Consider the following 8,499-nt stretch of genomic DNA (forward strand, 5'->3'; position numbering starts at 1 on the left):
CGCGCATGCGCTCCTCCGCCGCCCCGCCCTCTGGGACAGGGACAGGTGTGAGCGGCCCCGCTGCCTTCTGTGGGGCTGGGGCCGCCTTCCTGCCCACTTGGGAGGAGACCGCCTCACAGCCCCATAGCCCCGTAGCCAAATGCGCTGCCCGGGGACGAGTGCTGTCCTGAGGGAATTAGTGCAAACGCTGCCAGGTGGGTAGACAGCCCCGCAGCTTCGGGAGGGATCCATCATCCTTTCTGTGTTCCTCATCTTGAGGGAGGGCTGGGGCACCACTTTGCTCAAGGGGGGTCAAGGACTAAAGGCTGAATGCTTTTATACTGTGAAAAAGGCAGAGAAATTGATCCTTCTGTGGTCAGCGGTAAGGTGCTTTATTGCACAATTAAAAACGAGACGCGTACGGGATCATTATGTGGTGGTTTTCCATTGGTGAGGCACGCACTGCCCTCAGTCAGGCTCTGAGCCTGTCCACTGTAGTAATAAAGACTGAACTGCGACTTGTGCGCGCAAGACTTGAGAAGTCAGGCCACACACACAGCCAAAATAAAGCTCACGCACTACAAGGATGTGTTTTTCCATCTCTACTAGCTTGTCTGATAAAGAGAGATTACCGCTAGTTCTAATCTTGGTTTACCTCCATCCCTAAGCCCTCGTTACATGGCCTCAATAGGGCCACAGCAGAGCTGGCGGTATTCCAGCTGCTTGCAGGGTAACACGTGGCCTTCGCAGGTTTGTTTGCCTTCGAAGTCTTGGTCTGCATAATTTTGAGTTTTATATACCTTTAAAAGCAATAAATGAGGCTTCATTTTACCACCGGCCCAATTACGTTGCTCGCTCCAAAAGTAAGGTCTCCTATTTATTTCCATAGAAACTACAACCAAAACAAAAAGCACAATAATGCTATTTGGTAGAGCAAATTCTCAGCTACAAAACACTAATTTTCAACGCAGTCACCACTATTAGCTCTGCGTTTTCGCCTCCGATGAACAAGAGCCTGCGTGCCATGCTTGTCAAATCTGCTCCAGTACAGGTGCCCCACAGTCGCTTTTAACCAGGTCTGAAACACATCACCTGCTGCCTCGCTGTGCTCCCATCCACTCTTTGGTATCCTTAAACATTTAGCAAGTGTCAATGAATGTCAGTGGGTGCCAATTTTTCCTCATGCAGGAATTCATTGCCACCCCTTTGCTTCATACACACATCCATGTCAGACACAGTTGTGTCAGACTGCCCCTCCCTGCCATCTGTCATATGACAACATGTAACAGGATATTGGCAGAAAGGTTCAACTTCTACTGCTGTACCACCATCATCTGCCTGCGGCATCATGAGCCAACATAATAAAATAGGAGGCATTACTTTCAGAACAGCCCTTGTAGATCACCCTTAAGTGCTTCACGTGACAGCAGTATCTGTTTCATGCTGTGCTTCGATCATGGTTAATGCAGCTGAACTGAAAGATGTGCTGCAGTGGTGAGGAACTCAGCAAAAAAATGCATGTAAACAAGATCTTGTCCCATTCATCAGTCAAGAATCCAGGCCATCTTACAGTCAATAATTGAAATGTTAATTGTCTTGACAGCTTTCCACTGAATATGAAAGAATCCTGTTTGACCAGTCCTGCAGGACACAGCCACAAACAAATCATATTGTCTGTGACACATTAACTATTACATCCACCAAGCAAGATCTTCACTTTGGGCAAAATGACAAATTGAGATGAGAAAGACAATGTCAAAAGAGAAACTTCAATGTTATTCATCATAAAGTAGACTTATTAACTATAAATGACAGTATATTCTAAACCACTTTTCAGTGTGTAAATCTACTCAGGGGGCTCGGACAGCAGATATGGCTTTAGAGAATCATCACCCACAGCTTTTCTGGACATAATTGGAAAACCAAGCAGTGCAAAGAGTAGAGTACTCAAATAGTGGTATAACCTGAAGGTTGTTGCAAGAAGCCTCATAGAACTGAGATTTTCAACTTGAAGAGCTTCGACCTTTAAAATGATTTAATTTGCTAATATCACCATGCAATAGAACCCGCGCAGTGCTATCAGAACACAGGTTTGCCAAATTAGAAGATGCTTCAGGAAGTTCATTAAAACAGGATTGCAGAGGAGACGTGACAAGTGTAATCAGAAGTTGAAAACAATGTATTAAGACGTAGTAAACCAACAAGAGTCTATAATTAGGATCTGTAATCCTATAGTTCTTAATCCTGTACATGACTGTACTTGGCATGACGATCTGCTGTCTTAACCAGATTAGACATCTTGCATTTCAAGAAATAAAAGTGATACTCTTCCAAGGACATTTGACTACACTAAAATTAATCACCAACAGATTTATTTTGTCAGAGTATTCCTGTATTATGTTGTATGTAGTCAGACATCATCAAACTACAGAAACTGTGCTCAAAATTAAAAGCTGGAACCATTTTGATTAAACCCAGAGACATAAGAAGGAAGAGTAAACATTTTTCCCCAAAAAATCTGTTTCAAAGAGCACTTTTATTCAACCCACGGTTCCTTCCCAAGCTACACATCAGTGTTCTCATTTGGTCTATTTTGAATTGGTTAAAGTTTCTCACATGCACATATAAACACTACCTCCAGCTAGTGAAATCTTTCCTCCTCCAGGTTGGGTGGAAAAGGAAAGAAGCAGTTGTTCTCTTAACAGATGTTTGGGTGTGCAGCGTGGAAGGATGTCTCGATAATTTCATGGTTTGTGGTTTATAGACCTGCAGTTGTTTTTGTTATTCTCTCTGAGCTTCTTCCTGTTGGACCTTATTGTAGAAGAGTAGTGCTCAGGTCTGGGCACAGCACTCCAGCCAAGATCTGAACAACTCTGACTGCTATGTCACATGCCTGCTTCTGTATCCCAGCAAAAGCCTTGCTTTTTTAATCCTTGGTAGCAGAATGCTGCTTAGCCAGTCCTGTTTAGGTGTGATTGGACTTATGAACATACTTCTATGTCCATTCATTCTTACTGAACCCTAATCACATTCTGAAACAACAACAAAAGATTTTCTGGGCCTTCCTATCTTGCAAATTTAGTAAGTACACTCCCTATTCCATTATCAAGTCATGAATCAAGTTATTGCATATTATCAGAACTAGGATGATTCTCTGAGATGATAGGCTTTAATAGTTAACCATTCAAAACTGTGGTTTGAGCATGGTTTTTTTCCCTTACTTTTAATGACATGTCATAGGAGGGAATTCCAAAAGCCTGCCTATATCACTTATATTACTTCCTTCCTACTTCTCTTGGAGTTAGCCAAATGATCTGCTCACATCAGACAATAAATCTGTTGTAGAATCAAAACCCCAAAACAGTTCATAGTCCTCTCCTCTGTTACAAATGTCAACTGAATCAGCATGAGAAATAACATCTTGAAACAATGTCTTAAAAGTAAATGTTTGTTAAGGGCTTGTATTCCTTAATAAAAGTTGAGATTTAAATACAAAAAAAAAATAAAAAATAAAAATGCAATACTGGGAAAGAAATTCCAAAGCTCATTGATGCAGTATAACAAAAATTGCACATTCTTGGCCATGTTCAAAACAAAAAGATAATCAGACTTCTATATGACTACACAGAACCCAGCCTAATTAGGGAAGACACAAATAAATGAAGAAAGAATACGCATTCTCATTTTAAGGGTAAAAAGCAATAAATATCAAGAAATAAGAATAATTTTCCTCTGTGAGCAGTTTGCAATTGTCCACTTTGACCATAAGACTGATTCTGCAAACAAGTTGCCAGGATAAGTGGATTCTTCTGTTGCTTATAAAACAAATAGTGCTTCTAGGTTTTCTGAAGGTGTTTGTAAATGCAATTCAATGCTAAACGGAAGGAACAAAAAAGCTGTAATGGCCTCACCAACTTATATAAGGACTGACACGTGGTCTCATTTATCTTTAGAAACAAGCCAGGGACAGATCGTGAGTGCAATTATAAATAGTAAAATATGTTCATCCCTGGTTGGAAAATGGCAAAGATGCCAAACCTGAACTCAGAAAATAGACAGTAAAAATATGAAGTGCATTTTCACCTGAAAGTTCACCCTGTGAACTATGAAGCTAACAAACTTTGTAGTCCTGGTAAATCATAAAATGGCTTAGGTTGGAAGAGACCTCAAAGCCCAGGTCCAACCCCCTGTCATGGATAGGGTTGCCACCCACCAGATCAGGCTGTCCAGTGCCCTATCCAACCTGGCCTTGAACACCTCCAGGGAGGCATTCTTAGTCTCCAGGTCATTCCCTGAATGTCTTCTGTCTTATTTTTTCCTCTCTCTATCATGCAGTCAGACACACAAATCTCTCTGTCCAAGATGCTACTGAAGAAAATCCCTCATCCTTATACTCCCAGTTGCATTTGGTGGCAACATGTCAACATTTTGGCTTCAGTCCTACTATAATTTGAGTGCAAGTAATGAAGTCTAGTTTCTCTCACCACTTGCAGCAGTGTGGTCCAATCATACCTCTACCAATGTCAATATGTTGCACCAATGTTGCTTGACATCATTCAGCACTGCACAGTGCATTTCTCGTTTCTCTTCAGATCGTGCACTAATCTGGATCTCCATTTTCACTAATGATTTTTCTCACATACAAATCAAAATGCATTCATAACGAGTTTGGTTTGTTTTTTTTTCAAAAAATCAGTAAAGTTGTCCTCTTAATGATTAAGTGTGAGGAATATGAAGATTCACTTATACTGTTAAAGCGATTGCTCATAGTTATATGGTATTATTATGTTTCACAGAGTCACCAAGGTTGGAAAAGACCTCCAAGATCATCAAGTCCAACCGTCCACCTACCACCACTATTTTACACTAAACCATGTCCTGCAGCGCAACATCTAAACATTTCTTGAACAACTCCAGTGACAGTCACCACCTTGCTAGGCAGCCCATTCCAGTGCCTGACCACACTTTCAGAGATACACTTTCATTTTATACGTGGCCCTCTTGCAAAGAAAAGTGGCACTGACTTCAAGCTACATTGGCATTCACTGGCCAACCCACACAGCCTGTGTGGCTGTTGCACAACAGCACTTCTGAGAAACAGATCTGAAGTCAAGAGAAAGCTGTCCCATTCAGTCCAGGTACAGGATTTTGAATCCAGTTCCCAGTCAACTTACTCCCAGCTGCTTTGTCAATCCCATCTCTGTCTGACAGCTCCTACGCCATGACATCCATTTGCTTTTGTGGGTGTGCACCTTCTAGGAGTAAAGGGATTGTTGAGACTGGTAGCAATCTCAGTGATAACAATTTTTCTAATACCAAACTCAGCACTACTATATAAAAAATGGTATTTGTTTCATTACAAAAAAAAGATGCAAATGAAGTGTTTCTGAACATGGTTTTGCGGGACTCAGAATTAATCTGCCAGGGCAGCCAGCTTTATCCTGCAGACAAATTCATTTGTAATCCTTTGAAGTATTTTACCATGTGACTTCCAGAGATAAAACAGCCTTCTTTATAGTATATTTCCACAGCCCACACTGAGTGATGCTAACTATGGAGGTATCTCTATCACTAGATTAACTTTTAATTATTGCCATTTCTCTCATGAAAGTGACTGTAAGATATGAAAGCTGCTCTCTACATGTTCCTTCTAAGGTCAGAGGACATGTTATGTTAATTTGTTCATTTGTTTAAGACAGGAATTCTAGCAGCTAGTGACAGTAAGTAGAAAAAGAAAGCAAAACCCAATCCATTCTCATCTGAGAAAATCTGACTGCAGCTTCTTTAATACTGCTCTCTTCCCAACATTCCAATTATTCACTTCCTTTCAATGAAAGGATTCTTTCATGTTGTTCAGACCACATTTTACCCTAGTTATTATGACATTTCATTGGATATTGGCATAATGTGTTGCTGTTACGGATATTGATGTGTTTGCTTGAAGCTTCACTAACACACGGTATTAATCAGTCTTTCTTCCAGAAATCTTCCAGTCTAGAAGGAAAACAAAAAGGAAAGCAGTGGAAAAGAAGAGATGCAGAAAGCACAAAGAAATGAAATAATTTGTGTAAGATAGATTTTACCATCTGCTTCACTTATCTTATTAAACACCCGTTGATGGTATCAGCAGGAACCTGTCTAATTACGCAGTGCAAAAATGTTTTTGTCATCTTTTGCCCATATATGGGGATGATGCAAAGAAAGATCTCAAAAAGCATGAGAAATGATAAAATTAGATCATTTGTTGCAAATGTGAACTAATATTTCTCAGACTTCACAAATCCAACAGTTTTTATAATCTTTTAGAAACATGCTGTATTCAAACAGAATTTCTTCATGCTATCTGACATATTACACCTGTTAAAAATAGAAAAGGTATGAATATCTATAACAAAGTATTTCTCACTTATCGTGCCCTGAAGATATCTTCATTTGGATTAATGGTTCGTAATAAGACTCCATATCAGTTTTGACTACAAAGGCGGAATAATCAGTGGTTTCAGGTGTAAAGATCACTGGAACTCTAGCAATAATTTGCATGTCCTTACCCATTATGATGAGATGTTAAGAATTTGCTATAAAACTTCTTTGTTTGTTGCAGTGCACTCACATTTAAAAATCTTGTATATGATCAGATGAACACCCGTGCATCCTATGGCAGAAGCAGTTAGCAGAGTGGGGACAACAAAAAGACAAATCTTTACAGAAATCTTTTTCTTTTTTATTCCTCCAAATTTGCATATTTATTTATTTCCCCTGTTATGTTGTACACATCAGCAGCCTGCTAGCCAGTTAGTTAGTTTGCAGCCTGCCTGAGCATACAATAACAATAAACAGAAAAGCTGAACCAAAATGTAAGACTACCTTCCAATTTACAGTAAAGGTCTTCACTCACTCATGCTAACACAGACGCTGAGACATTGGCACTAGCAAGAGAAGGCAGTGAGTTCATTAAGCAGGGCTCTGCAGGGGCAGCCACAAGCAGCATTTTTCCCTTCTCACCTTCTGCCACATTCAGGCCGATTGAGGCAGCCCCTCCAGGTCCTAGGCAACTTGGGCCAGGAGTATCCTCGGTGGGGATGGGATCTGCCCCACCTAGGTCATTGTGTGCAGAGAGCTGCTCAGTAGCCTGCTAACAGCTCTGCACGAAGAAAACCTGTTTTTCTCGGGGAACAGGGAATGGAGAGGTAAGAACATGGCCTCACTGAGAACCCAGGGACACCTTAGTGACAAAGGAAATTTCCTACCAAACCAGTTGCAGAGGATACACACAATTTCTGCCTCCAAAAACAAAGGTGCCCTAAATCTTATGCCTTCTAAAGGCAGCTCTACAGGAGAAAAGTGAGGAGCTGCCTGGAGAAAACACAGCACCTGCAGCCTGACATGGTGGTGCTGGCATTTACTGTACAAAGAGAATCACATGTAATCATAGAACCATTAAGGTTGGAAAGACCACTAAGATCACCTAGTCCACCCATCGAGCCATGTATGCAACCGCTCCAGACCATGTTCCTCAGTGCCACGTCTGCCCTTTTCTTCAGCAACTCCAGGGACAGTGACTCCACCACCTCCTGGCAGTCTGTTCCAATACCTCACCACTCCTGAGGAGAAATTTTTCCTAATATCCAACCTGAACCTCCCCTGGTGTAACTTGAGGCCATTACCTCTTGTCCTATTGTTATTTACCTTGGAAAAGAGGCAGACTCCCACCTCACTACAACCTCCTGAGCCTCCTCTTCCCCAGACTTAACAATCCCGGTTCCCTCAGCTGCTCCCCATAATATTTGTTCTCAGACCCCTCACCAGCTTCACTGCCCTTCCTCTGGACACGCTCTGGGGCCTCTATGTCTTTTTAGTGAGGGGCCTAAAACTGAACACAGTACTCGAGGCACAGTCTTATCGGTGCCAAGGAAGTGGGGGAGAGGCTACCAAAAGGTTGTGTTCAGCAAAAATAAAATAAAAATAAACAAAAAAACTCCCATGTTTTAAGTCTGAGCAATTACCTTAATAGCAACCTTAGAATATCCCTGTCATTAGGAGCTTTCTGGCAGAGGGCAGTCACTGTAACAGGATCGGGCAGCATGTTTCCTTATGCCAAGTCACCAAATGCTAAAATGATTTGTCATCTTTCACTGCAGGCCACTGCCTGAAACACACATGCCCCAGTCTCATGTCTCACCCGCTTTGACATCGAAGTGTCTTCCTCCTGTAACTGCCAATGAGAAGAAAGACGAACAATGACAGCAACTCATTTGCTTTCAGAGAGAGTTTTCATTAAATAAGTGCTCTCAGATAGCTTTGTGCCTTATAATGGGGTTGAGGCAGGGGGAAGGATCTTTCATCATAAAACGTATTAAATCTATAAATCTTGCTTATTCTGTCCCCCTTTGATTTTTGTTTATTTATTTAGTAGTCATATTGTTCCATCCTCTGTAGAGATTTATGTCCCGGGCTTTCAGTCTGTCACCTTTTTCAGCTGCCTCTTAATGCCACGAGTCATTAAAGAGGGAGTTCATCTCA

General features: G+C 41.4%; 1 protein-coding gene across 1 annotated transcript in view; it reads right to left on the reverse strand.

The window, feature by feature from the left end:
* CCT2 (chaperonin containing TCP1 subunit 2) overlaps positions 1–8,499 on the reverse strand; it is a 57,410-nt gene that overhangs the window by 1,315 nt on the left and 47,596 nt on the right. The gene's annotated exons all lie outside the window — the stretch shown is intronic.

This window comes from Cyrtonyx montezumae, unplaced genomic scaffold (assembly GCF_038088225.1).
Source record: "Cyrtonyx montezumae isolate F1298 unplaced genomic scaffold, pur_monq_1.0 scaffold_3, whole genome shotgun sequence".
Classification (NCBI taxonomy): Eukaryota; Metazoa; Chordata; class Aves; order Galliformes; family Odontophoridae; genus Cyrtonyx; species Cyrtonyx montezumae.